The 12,112-nt window shown below is 39.6% G+C and overlaps 1 long non-coding RNA gene across 3 annotated transcripts; it reads right to left on the reverse strand.

The window, feature by feature from the left end:
- Positions 1–345: 345 nt before the first annotated feature.
- LOC103409430 (uncharacterized) lies at positions 346–3,451 on the reverse strand. Of its 3 annotated transcripts, XR_011581893.1 has the most exons (9): positions 3,257–3,451; positions 3,055–3,130; positions 2,640–2,738; positions 2,249–2,414; positions 1,877–2,011; positions 1,225–1,358; positions 1,013–1,118; positions 798–883; positions 346–557 (listed from the first exon to the last, which is right to left on the reverse strand). It is a non-coding gene; the product is annotated as an uncharacterized lncRNA (long non-coding RNA). The 3 variants fall into 3 exon arrangements; XR_003774337.2 differs by lacking the exon at positions 346–557 and having other exon boundaries at positions 676–883; positions 2,249–2,351; XR_011581892.1 differs by lacking the exon at positions 346–557 and having other exon boundaries at positions 676–883.
- Positions 3,452–12,112: the final 8,661 nt, after the last annotated feature.

A 12,112-nucleotide genomic window follows, 5' to 3' on the forward strand; every position in this document is an offset into this window, starting at 1 on the left:
GAAATAATATTCTACAAAAAAATACTTTTTTCCATTTACATGCTCAAGTCTCAAAAGGAGCAGTTAAAATGATATAATATCCCGTTTAAAATACTCAATCGAGTAGAGTAATTTAAACTAACACAATATCTCAAACTATTAGAGATTATCTTTCTCAAAGAAATCTAAAAATTCCATATTTTCAATTTCATAAAGCCAATTTCCCAAGACCGTATCTCACTCGATATGCAACCTTTTCATTCGTATCTTATACCATTAGAAAGCCCAAATTATGAGCTACAACTTCTATTTCAGGAATAAATTCCAAAAACTGGCTCTAATAGCACGAAAAAGAGCTCTCAAATCTAAACATAAAATCACGTTTTTTTTTTCTCCAATTTTTCTGCAGAAACCCCAGATTTCACAGATTCGCTAAGGCATGTTTGTGAAGCCATATGTTCTTCAGTACTCGTCCAAATGACGTGTATTTTATGGGGTGTGTTATCCACACACTCCTTTTTACTTCTCTCACATCCCTTGTCAATTTATGTCCTTTGATCTTCTTCAATTCATCCGATCTGACGGCCAAAAATTAAAAGGGTGTGAGAGAAGTAAAAGAAGGTGTGTGGATATCACATCCCTATTTTATATGTTTTTGAAGCTTATGTGGCTGACTACAAACCCCAAGCAAAAAACTACAGAAAAATCAGCTTCATCACTAGTACAAAAAACATTTTGCGCAACCTGGTCCTTCATCACACAAAAATTAGCCCAACGAAGCTTATGTGGATGCCACACATTTATAGCAGTCCACTTACATGACTTGGAGGGATGTGCTTCCCACTAAGCAGATCTAGAAGGATGGTGCCAAAGCTATAAACAACACTTTCTGGAGTGACCCTTCCTACAAAGTAAATAAACAACCAGTAAAGTCAGCATTCTTAAGCAGAAGTCGTTTAGATAGGAAAACTAGAATAGTGACAAGAAAAATGATCAAAGGGATAGGTGATATCTAGGCTAGAGAAGTTATTACCATTTCTTAAATATTCAGGTGGCGTGTAAGCAAGATTTGTGTTGTAACTCTTCCCATCCCTACTATTTTTCATCAAGCCAAAACATGAAAGACGAGGATCACCATCCTACAAGTCCATTCAGATACTACATTATCACCCTAAAAAGTGGTGAACACTGAAGTGACTGAAAACACATTTTAAACTAAGATGATTGAATTTGAGAATCAAATACCTAGTCAAAGAGAACCCTATAAGCATTTAAATCGTGGTATAACAGGCGGCCCTCGGTACTGCAATAATCCAAAGCTTCAGCAATATAAAGAGCCACTCTTAAACGCATGGCCCACTCAATGGTTTGATTCTCCCCTGTATAAACAAGCAGAGCCCAAAAATTAATTTTTGACGAACACAACAACTAATTCTCAATTTGTAGGAACAAAACTCAAAACATTGAATTGATTGCTTATGCAAAACTTAATAAATTAGTAGTACAAAGACAAGCACAGTATTGGCACACTAGAGACCAGAGTATACTAAAAAGTAAAAAACCACCTCGCCACGACTTTTCCAAACGAAAGGCAATGTTTAATATCATTTGGGATTAACAAAACTACAAGGTAAGATTAGTGGCCAACTAAGATCAATGACTGAAGCATTAACAAAAAAAAAAAACATAGGTTAATGAAACGTGTCATGTTGTAGAAAACAAATGTCAATACAATCTTGCATTTCAATATTTGCTTGTTAAAAAGCTATATATTTAGAGGTACTTCACAAAAAGGTCACTGAGAAATCTTAGAAGCTGAGCTAAAAATAGCATTCTTAATAAATTAGGTGAAGTCGAAAGACGAATAGTAAATAAAGATAGATTTTGTTTGACATACAGTGGAACAAATGCTTGCCAAAGTATCAGTAGGCATGTACTCAGCAACAAGCAGCCTCTCATCCCCATCACAGCAATACCCAATCAAATTTGCAAGCCGCCGATGCCGCAACTTCCCCACACCCCAAGCTTCCTCCTGCAAAACCAAAACCCACAAATCATTCATACACCCAATTCACAAAACGAACATCTGTAAATTTTACAGCAACCTATTTCCAGAAATTCATAATATCAAGAAACACTTTATAGCATACCAAATTCTACTACCCCATAAATTTTACAGCAACCTATTTCCAGAAATTGAAATCTAATTACACAAACTAAAATTGAAATCTGGACCTAGCAAAACATTCAGAGAGAGATGTGAAGGGACCTTCAGAATTGAGGAAACAGAGAGGAATTCCGACGGAGGGTGGAGTGGAGGAGAAGCAGATGGGTGGGTAGTGGCTGCTGTCTTCCTTCGTCTTTGTCTTCGTCTAACGGAGTGGGAGATAAATTAGTTTCACAAGGTTTCTCAAATATAATGCATAATCGAACATCTGTGAGAAAGTGAATCTACAAACACTTCAGTTTCATAGCAAATGCTAGTAGACATTTTTTCGACAAAAGTATAAAATTAGGTTCAAATGATCGAACAACGAGTTTAAACCAACTTTACTACTTTCAAAAATCACTCTTTCTTTCATATACAGTATGCACACATACACAGATCACAGATACAAACTTTCATAAAATCGTCGATATGGAATCCTAATAGACCTTACCACTTTGAGAAGGAGCCGTCTTATCTGAAGTTTCTGAATACCGATGAGCTTCTGCAACACTATGTCACTGATCATTGACAAAACCTCCACTGTAATTGCCTGTTCGGATATCAAATGAAATGAAGATCACCAAAAAAAATCCCAATTAACAACTTGTTACACTCATATTACTCAGCTCGAAAAACCAATTAACTACTAATCACAATTAAGGAATACGAGCTGAAAATACATCATCTTTGAAAAAACCTAGATGAGAAAGCAATCTAGACATACAAAAAAAAAAAAATTCAATCTTTGGGGGTTTCCTCAACTTTCTCGGGATCCAAACAGGGTTTTAATATAGAAAACAGAGGAAATCAAGATATCCCAGAATAAAAGTGGGACTGATAATTTGATGAAAGGCATAGAATTTGACCTTCGTTCGGGGTGATGCTGAAGCTGAAGCAAGTACTGCTGCAACCCCTTCTTTGCAATCGACCCCATCAGAATTTCTTCGTCACAAAATAGTGGAAGAACGTATTGGTCATTGTAACACTCACCAAATAAAACCCTAATTATCATATGTTGAACGATTAAAGCAAAAAGCAAAACATTGAGAGAGATAGATGTGAAGGGACCTTCAGAATCAAAGAAACGGCGAGAATTCTGAGGGAGGTTGGAGCGGAGGAGGAGCAGATAAGTGTGTAGTGGCTGCCGTCTTCCTTCGTCTTTGTCTTCGTCTAACGGAGTGGGAGAGAAGAGTGAGATAGAGTGAGAGAGAGGGCGAGATGAGTGAGAGGGAAGAGAGAGACCGAGTGAGCGAGAGGGTAGTGTCTGGACTCTTCCAATTGCACCTCCATTTAGGGCTGGAAAAAAATCCCAAAAATCCCAAAGCAAATTGAAAAAATCCCGGAACCGAACCGAAAAAATTTCAAACCGAAAATCCCAAAAATTTTGGTACCCAATATCGAACCGATCCCGAAATTTTGGTACCGAAATTGGTCTCAAGTTTTTAGGATTTCTGTAATCCTGAACCGAACCAAAATAAAAAATATATATGTAGAATTTTAATAGCCGTCAGATTCGATTGAAAATTTAATCTCAACCGTTGAATATTATCAAACATACTCAGAACAACAACAGAACTCACTCACTCACACCACGACTCACGCAGCCATGCTCACCCTTTCTCACCTTAGACTCAACCTCGCTCACCATCACCACCCTCCTTGTCGATTTCCCTCTATGTTTTCGAATCCGGCCACATAAGTGTCTCACCTAAGTCACGACTCACCTCTCTCTTGACTATCACCTCTCTGATCTCTCTCTCAGTCTCTCTTGACTTCTCATCCATCACAGACAGTGGAGGAGGAGCATTTGTCTCTCGACATCGACTGTGCACCGATTCTCTTCTCCCCCAAATCAGGTAAATTTTGGAATTAATTTAGGGTTTGAAATTTAGTTTAGGGTTGGAATTCTAGATTAGGGTTTGTGAAATTTAATTTAGGGTTGGAATTCTAGATTAGGGTTTGGGGGTTGAAATTTAATTTAGGGCTTGAAATGTAGAGGTTGAAATATACCTTACTGGTTGAAATTTAGGGGTTGAAACTTACTTCACCGTTTGTTTTTCACACAAATGTTTCTCCATACAATAGGTGCATTCTGAATTAAGGAAATGGCTTCAAGCAAACGTCAGTTCTGAAGTTGATGCATTAACCCAGATTATTTATGGAGGTATCTTTTTACACCTTTACCGCATCATTTTTTTGTTTATCTGCTTATACATCCCATCCTTTTCTCAATTACAACTTTGAAGCACCTAAAATATATTTATGTTGACTAATGTGTATTCCCCCCACCCCACCCTGCCAAGAGGAATAATATCTATAGAAATAATATAAGAGTCAACTGACTTTCTGAAAAGTTGTATAACTGTCCCAATAATGAAGCATTATGACATTTTGTATACATGTTTCTTGTACCCTTAAGTATGGCCTTTCAAGTCTTAATTCTTGTACCCTAAACCCTAAGATTGGATGCTTACTAAAACACAATTTACCTGGACTTTGGTGAAAAAGCGAAACTCGAAAAAGACTAGAGGATAGGAATGATCTATTGTACGGATAGAGGCTATCATCTGCCAAAATCACTTTGAGTCATAAATATATTTGTTCTCTTGTGAAGAATTCATTATGTCTTGTGTTTGAATTAAGGAGTCCACTCAGTTTTCATGTCTTGTGTACATATGGGAAAGATGAGGGGTCAACTTATCTTTCTCTGTTCGCTTTCTCAACAATTGGTTGAATCGAATAATTTTTTTAGGTCTGTGAACGGTGCAAACAACAAAGAATTCGCAGGTCAGCCTGATATCGATGAATTTTTTGTTGGTGGAGCTTCTCTAAAGGTAATGATCATAGGTTATGCATACTAATTGCGATCTCCCAGTTTCGTTAGTAAAAAAAAGTTTGCTTATCCCTAGTAAAAAAAAAGTTTGGTTATCCCCGCATTCTTACATTTATGTTTCTCTCCAGCCTAAGTTTATTGACATTATCAAGTCTGCGGAGGTGAAGAAGAGTGCCTAGAAGACTGAAGAGTTGGACCTGGTGTGACTTTTAGATCTCTTATCTTTGAGGTAGCGAATATTTTTCCGTGCAATTTTACACGTACTTCTTGTGAGGAAATAATTATGCTTCTTTTGAGTTAAGGTTGCATGTTGTTTGCCAAGCCTTGAGGCATATGTAGTAGAAATTGAATAGGTAGATCACAGATGCTATTAGTAGAAATTGAATAGGCAGATCACAGATGCTATTGTGCACATATTGGCAGATTGGTTGTATACTTGTATGTCAAATTTTAGTCCAACAGACTAGCAGATTGGCAGCCTGGCTATATGTCAAATTTTCAATATAAAAGGTTGAATTTTAGCCCAAAAGCATAATATGTCAAATTTTTGTCCAAAAGACCAAAACCATTTCGGGATTCTCGATTTGTCTCGAAATCCCGAAACTATTTCGGGATTCTCGAAAAATTGGTTTGCGATCAGTTTGAAATTGGGATTCCCGAAAATTTCGGTTTGGGAATAAGGACAAGTGTTTCGATTCGGTAACCACCCCTAATTATGAGTAATTTGGGAAAATTTAAAAAACATTGCCTATTTTTTTCAGTTGGATGGCCAAATTTTTAACAACTTGGGCGATGCATGTATTCGTCGCGCAAAAACATTTTGCGAGACGCGGTTATTTCGTTGGGCAAAAACACACTTTGTGCGACGCACCAACCAATACGTCATGCAAAAAGTGTTTGCGCGACGGAATAACCGCGCCGCGCAAAGTGTTTTTGGCGACGCACCAGTTAATGCGCTGCGCAAAGGTTGTTTGCGCGATGGATTGGCTGATGCGTCGCACAAGGTAATTATTATTTTTTTTAAATATATTATAAAGTTTACTGAAAATTTAACTTTATTCCCTTCAAATTTAATTTTTTTTACATAAAACCCACAATAATATATTTTTCTATCAAAAACCCGATCCAAACTACAATAATAAATTTAAAGCTACTTAATAAATATATATCATTTAATTTCTTAAGTGTTATACGTACAAAATAAATAAATTTAAAGCTACTTAATAAATAAATATACCATTCAACTTGATGGGATACGCATTCTACAAAACTAGTTTCAAAGATCCAACCGTTAAACTTGTTTGTATATACTTCGAGATCGCATACGCCAAAATTCGCAAAAAATAAGCATTCAAAGATCAAGTAATGGGACAAAACTTTTCAATGGTTATAAACGAAAAATCACGATTTAATGGTTATTTTACTCCGATTTTGATGAATTTTACAGCTACACTCCTTAACCCTATATGAATACAATGAATGAATTCAATTTCAATTTAAAATATTTACATTAGTGGATACCACAAAATCTTATGTTATACTTAATAAAAATGAAAGTAGAAATAAACTCTAAGTGTTAGTGAATCTATCATTTTGATGGAGTATGCATTGTACAACCGTTGGAGTGTCACTGGCGGAAGAGATGGAGAACTGGTGGTTGAAGCGTACCCAAAGATCAGATTGCTCGAATACAAATTCGGAACTGATGGCTGCGTCGATGTTACCCCTGTAATTGGCAAAGAAGGTGGCAACGAAATGGACCCAAATGACGGAATCTGAAACACCCTCTCCAACGTGAAGGTCGGGAAGCCGTCTTCAGTTGTCAAATCTCCTCCAGCATAGTGAGTTGGAGGTTAGCTTGTTGAGAGCTCCACGATGCTTGGATCTGGTTCTACATTACCATCAACGACATGATAGCCCGCTACATCTCCGCCATTCCGGACTAATCTGTTTCTTGGTGCGATGAGATTGCCGTCACCTTCTCGTTCATCTCCTGAAGTTGAGTTGCGAACTGCTCTTGCTAAACATCCACAGCTACCAACGTAGAACTTGACTTTTGCGGAGCTTGATTTTTCTAGCCATCAACCTGGCTCTGAGGCCAATTTGGTGCGTTAATTTGTATACGAGAGAAAATAAATTAAAAAGACGAGGATTTCATATATAATATGCCTTCAAGAGGCAGAACCATTACACTATATAGTGGATCATATGGGAAAACCCTAGTAATCGGGTACTACTGCAACTATGATTCAGTGATGCGCAACAGCATGGCCCAGTAAATGGAAATGACAGATATTTAATAGAAATGACAGCTAATACTGAAGGGTCAAAACATTAATTATCGCATCAGTCCTCTCCTTTCTTGACCCATCATTGGCTAGTGTATCGTTTAATTTTTAGGGTAATTAGCAAGAATAATCTATTTTTGACATTTGGTTGCAGAAAGATCAGGTATCGTTATGTTATCATTATGTCGTCGATATCTAATCTATATGTCACCATTGTTAAAAAATGATCATTTTGCAATCAAATATCAAAATGTGATTATTTCTGCTAATTGCCCTAATTCCTATTTTCCAAATGAAAGAATAGTACTCTTAGTCGAACTCGAGTATTGCAAGTGTACAAACAAGGGTCAAAGGTAGTATTTTAGATAATAGGGCGTCATAATCTACTACATTGACACATTATTTTTGGGAGACGAAATCTACTCTTAAAGATAGTGTTTAAATTGCCTCAACTTACAGTATTGTTCTAATTAAATATCGGGAGAGAGCGATTTCTACACCCTAAAAGATAAGTATTTAATATATTGTTGATTTCATTGAATCAATGGTGGCAATGAAAATTATCATTAATTTGTATTAATCTTATGTGCATTGTTGCAGAAGAAGTAGCATCAACGTCGCTAAAATTTTTCAACAACAAACACCACTTGTAAAAGCATCCCTTTCTGAATGAAAATACGAAAGCTCAATAGGAGGGAGTAGGATTTTCTCCCCTCTTTTTTTTCTCTCCCTTTCCCTCCTCTCCTATTTGAAAGGTCACGGTTAAGCCACGTCAACATCTTATATTAATTTTTTAGAGAAAGAGAAAGACAAAATATAAAATGTGAGAGGAGGGAGTGAAAGGACATGGAAAAATGATGAGCAATAATCATAGTCCCAATAGGAGGACTAGTTAAACACTTCGTAACGCGACCAATGGTTCTACGTGAAAAGGACTAGCAGTATCCTCCGAAGAGTAGCAACCGCAACAAGACAGGTCCCTTCCCCATCCCTAGCCACCCTAATGCCACCATTACTACTGCACTCGCAAAAAGCATAATAATAAATAATATTCACCCAACTGTGACGCAGATGACTGCGGTGGTAGTCCTTTCCTTCTTCTCTCCTGTGTCAGTGAGAGTTTTTCTCCCTAGATGAGACTTCTTCTCACCTCTTGTCTGAGGTTTTCCTTCTTGATTTTCCGTTTAGCTGCGTACCCTAGCTATGGCCAGGGTCGGTGGCAATCATTTCCTATCTTCTTTTGTTTTTTTCCCTCCTTCCTTTCTGTTACAGTTTTCCCCCTGTTATCCATCCCGATCAGTGTGACCTATGCACCCTTATTGCCATCATTCCTACTCAATTATGTCCTCAGATCCATCCCTCTATCTTCATGTCCCCCAGTTAACGCCTACAAATCCAGTCATCCCCCACAAATCCGATCTCCTCTATCTTCGGCTTGGCTCTGCCTTTCATCAATTTATTCTTGGAAAAAGCGTATGATAGGGTCCCAAGAGACATTCTTTGGAGGATTTTAGAGAAGAAAGGAGTACGAGTAGCATATATCCAAGCTATACAGGATATGTATGAAGGAGCAAAGACTGCCGTAAGAACTCATGAAGGACAAACCGAAAGCTTTCCCATAACTGTAGGATTACATCAAGGCTCATCCTTAAGTCCTTACCTTTTTGCGTTGGTAATGGATGAGTTAACAGGACATATTCAAGATGATATTCCTTGGTGTATGCTTTTCGCAGACGATATAGTGTTGATAAATGAAACTCAGGAAGGGGTAAATGCAAAGCTTAACCTTTGGAGAGAAGTGTTGGAATCTAAAGGTCTTCGCCTAAGCTGATCAAAGACAGAATATATGGAGTGCAAGTTCAGTGCAAATGGAGGCCAAAACGAGTTAGGGGTGAGGATCGGAGATCAAGAAATACCAAAGAGCGACCGTTTTCGTTACCTAGGATCTATCTTGCAAAAGAACGGAGAATTAGATGGAGATCTCAACCATAGAATACAAGCTAGATGGATGAAGTGGAAGAGTGCATCCGGCGTGTTGTGTGACCGCCGTATGCCACTGAAGCTCAAGGGAAAATTTTATAGGACGGCAATAAGGTCGGCGATGTTGTATGGCACAGAATGTTGGGCGATGAAGCATCAACACGTACACAAAATAGGTGTAGCGGAGATGATGATGCTTCGTTGGATGTGTGGGCACACGAGAAAGGATAAGATTAGGAATGAGGATATCCGGGGTAAAGTAGGAGTAGCCGAAATTGAAGGAAAGATGAGAGAAAATCGGTTACGGTGGTTTGGACATGTGCAAAGAAGGCCTACTGATGCTCCGATTAGAAGATGCGACTATGGGACAGAGGTTCAGGGCCGAAGGGGTAGAGGAAGACCTAGGAAAACTTTGGAAGAGACCCTAAGAAAAGACTTAGAGTACTTGGATCTAACGGCGGATATGACACAGGACAGAACACAATGGCGTTCTAAGATTCATATAGCCGATCCCACTCAGTGACTCGGATTTTCCAAGTCTCCAACCGAGAAGTTTTCCTCACTCGGGAAATTAAGGGAACACTACCTCAACCTACATGCTCCACTCACAAAGCTTCAACATACAAGCTTCAACAAAAGAAAATTCAAAGAACTTAGCGAAGAAGGCTTTGGTGTATTTAACACAATACGTTGAAATGAAGGAAAGCTTATTTATTGATATCCCCGATAAGTTACAAATATGTACATATACTTGAGTCAAAATAAACAAACAAGAGGGAGCCTTCACAAAGGTTGCTTAGGAGAAGTCTCAGCAGTCGGTAGAGCCCCAGAAAGAGAAGGCACCGGAGGGGGATCATTCAGAGCCTCAGTACTGGACAAAACCCTCGAAGGATGAGGCATCAGAGGTTGATCATTTGGAGCTTCATTAAGCGGTACAGCCCCAGAAGACGAAGGCAATAAATGCCTTTGGAACAAACCCACAAATCTCTGATGATCAAGTAAAACCTGACCATCAGATTCCTTCATCTGGTCAAGCTTCCTCTTCATGTTTGTAGCATAGTCATGTGCGAGCCGGTGCAACTATTTATTCTCATGCTTGAGCCCTCTAATCTCCTGTTTGAGACTCATCACTTCAGCCGCCAATGATTCAACTTGGCGGGTTCGAGCAAATAGGCGTTGGGCCATATTAGACACAGAACCTGCACACTGAACACTGAGAGCCAGAGAATCCTTAACAGCCAACTCATCAGACCGTTTGGAAAGTAGTCTGTTATCTTTGGGAGTGAGAAGGTTCCTGGCCACTACCGCAGCGGTCATATCATTCTTCATCACGGAATCCCCAACGGTAAGAGGACCAGTAGGGGAGACGAAGGATGGGCGCCATATGTTGTCTGGAGAAGGCGGGGCTGCCTCTTCAACAAGGTTCAAGTCAAAACGACGGTCGGAGGGGCCAGACATTTTCAAAGGTGTTGAAGAGAGAAGAGGTCGGACAAATCAAGATCTTAGAAGTGCAAGAATGGAGCTTCTACTGGTGGATACTCAAGTGTGCTTTGGAACTTAATGTCAGCCCCTATAAAAATCTGCACTCGACGAAGCTTCAGAAATCGAAGAGGCGCCTGCTCAGAAATCGAAGAGGCGTTTGCTTTCTCAAAAGTTGGGCTGCTCAGAGACCACGAGGGTCGATCTCAGAAATCGAAGAGGCGTTTGCTTTCTTAAAAGCTGGGCTACTCAAAGACCACAAAGGCCGATCTCAGAAATCGAAGAGGCTTGCTTTCTCAAAAGCTGGGCTGCTCAGAGACCACGAGGGCCGATCTCAGAAATCGAAGAGGCACCTACTTTTCCAGCCTTGTCAGCACCTGTCACACGCACACTCAGCTTTGCGGAAATTATGGGCATTCTGTCGAAGATTTCTGGCGAAGTAGAAAGCACATGAATCGTACTGTTCAATCACCCACTTCCCACACGCAACAGTAACTCATGGGTACCACAGATAACTTTGCCAAAGTTCTCTGACAAAGTTGAGACACGTGAAGCTTGCAGCTCCCGCTACATCGCTCTGACCAAGAAGAGTAAAAGAATTGCAAAGAAACAACACTAACAAAGTTTAGACACATAAATTTTGAAGGTCTAGCTACCATATTATTACCCACAAGGGTAAAGGAACAGTACCACTGCTGGATAATTGGAAAGTCCCGGTGTGTCAACCTCTGTGCTTCGTGGCAAGGTAGACTAGCAAACATGCCCAACCTTTACTCACATTCGAGAAAACACTCCCAACATGATTGCTTGCTCCAAAATCGAAGAGGCACCGCCCTCCGAATCTCGAGAGCCAGACTCCCAACATGATTACTTTCTCAAAAATCGAAGAGAGGGTAAAGGAACAGTACCACTGCTGGATAATTGGAAAGTCCCTGTGTGTCAACCTTTGTGCTCCGTGGCAAGGTAGACTAGCAAACATGCCCAACCTTTACTCACATTCGAGAAAACACTCACAACAAGATTGCTTGCTCCAAAATCGAAGAGGCACCGCCCTCCGAATCTCGAGAGCCAGACTCCCAACATGATTACTTTCTCAAAAATCGAAGAGAGGGTAAAGGAACAGTACCACTGCTGGATAATTGGAAAGTCCCTGTGTGTCAACCTCTGTGCTTCGTGGCAAGGTAGACTAGCAAACATGCCCAACCTTTACTCACATTCGAGAAAACACTCCCAACAAGATTGCTTGCTCCAAAATCGAAGAGGCACCACCCTCCGAATCTCGAGAGCCAGACTCCCAACATGATTACTTTCTCAAAAATCGAAGAGACCGCTCTCCGAATCTCG

Source organism: Malus domestica, chromosome 06 (genome assembly GCF_042453785.1).
Source record: "Malus domestica chromosome 06, GDT2T_hap1".
Lineage (NCBI taxonomy): Eukaryota > Viridiplantae > Streptophyta > Magnoliopsida > Rosales > Rosaceae > Malus > Malus domestica.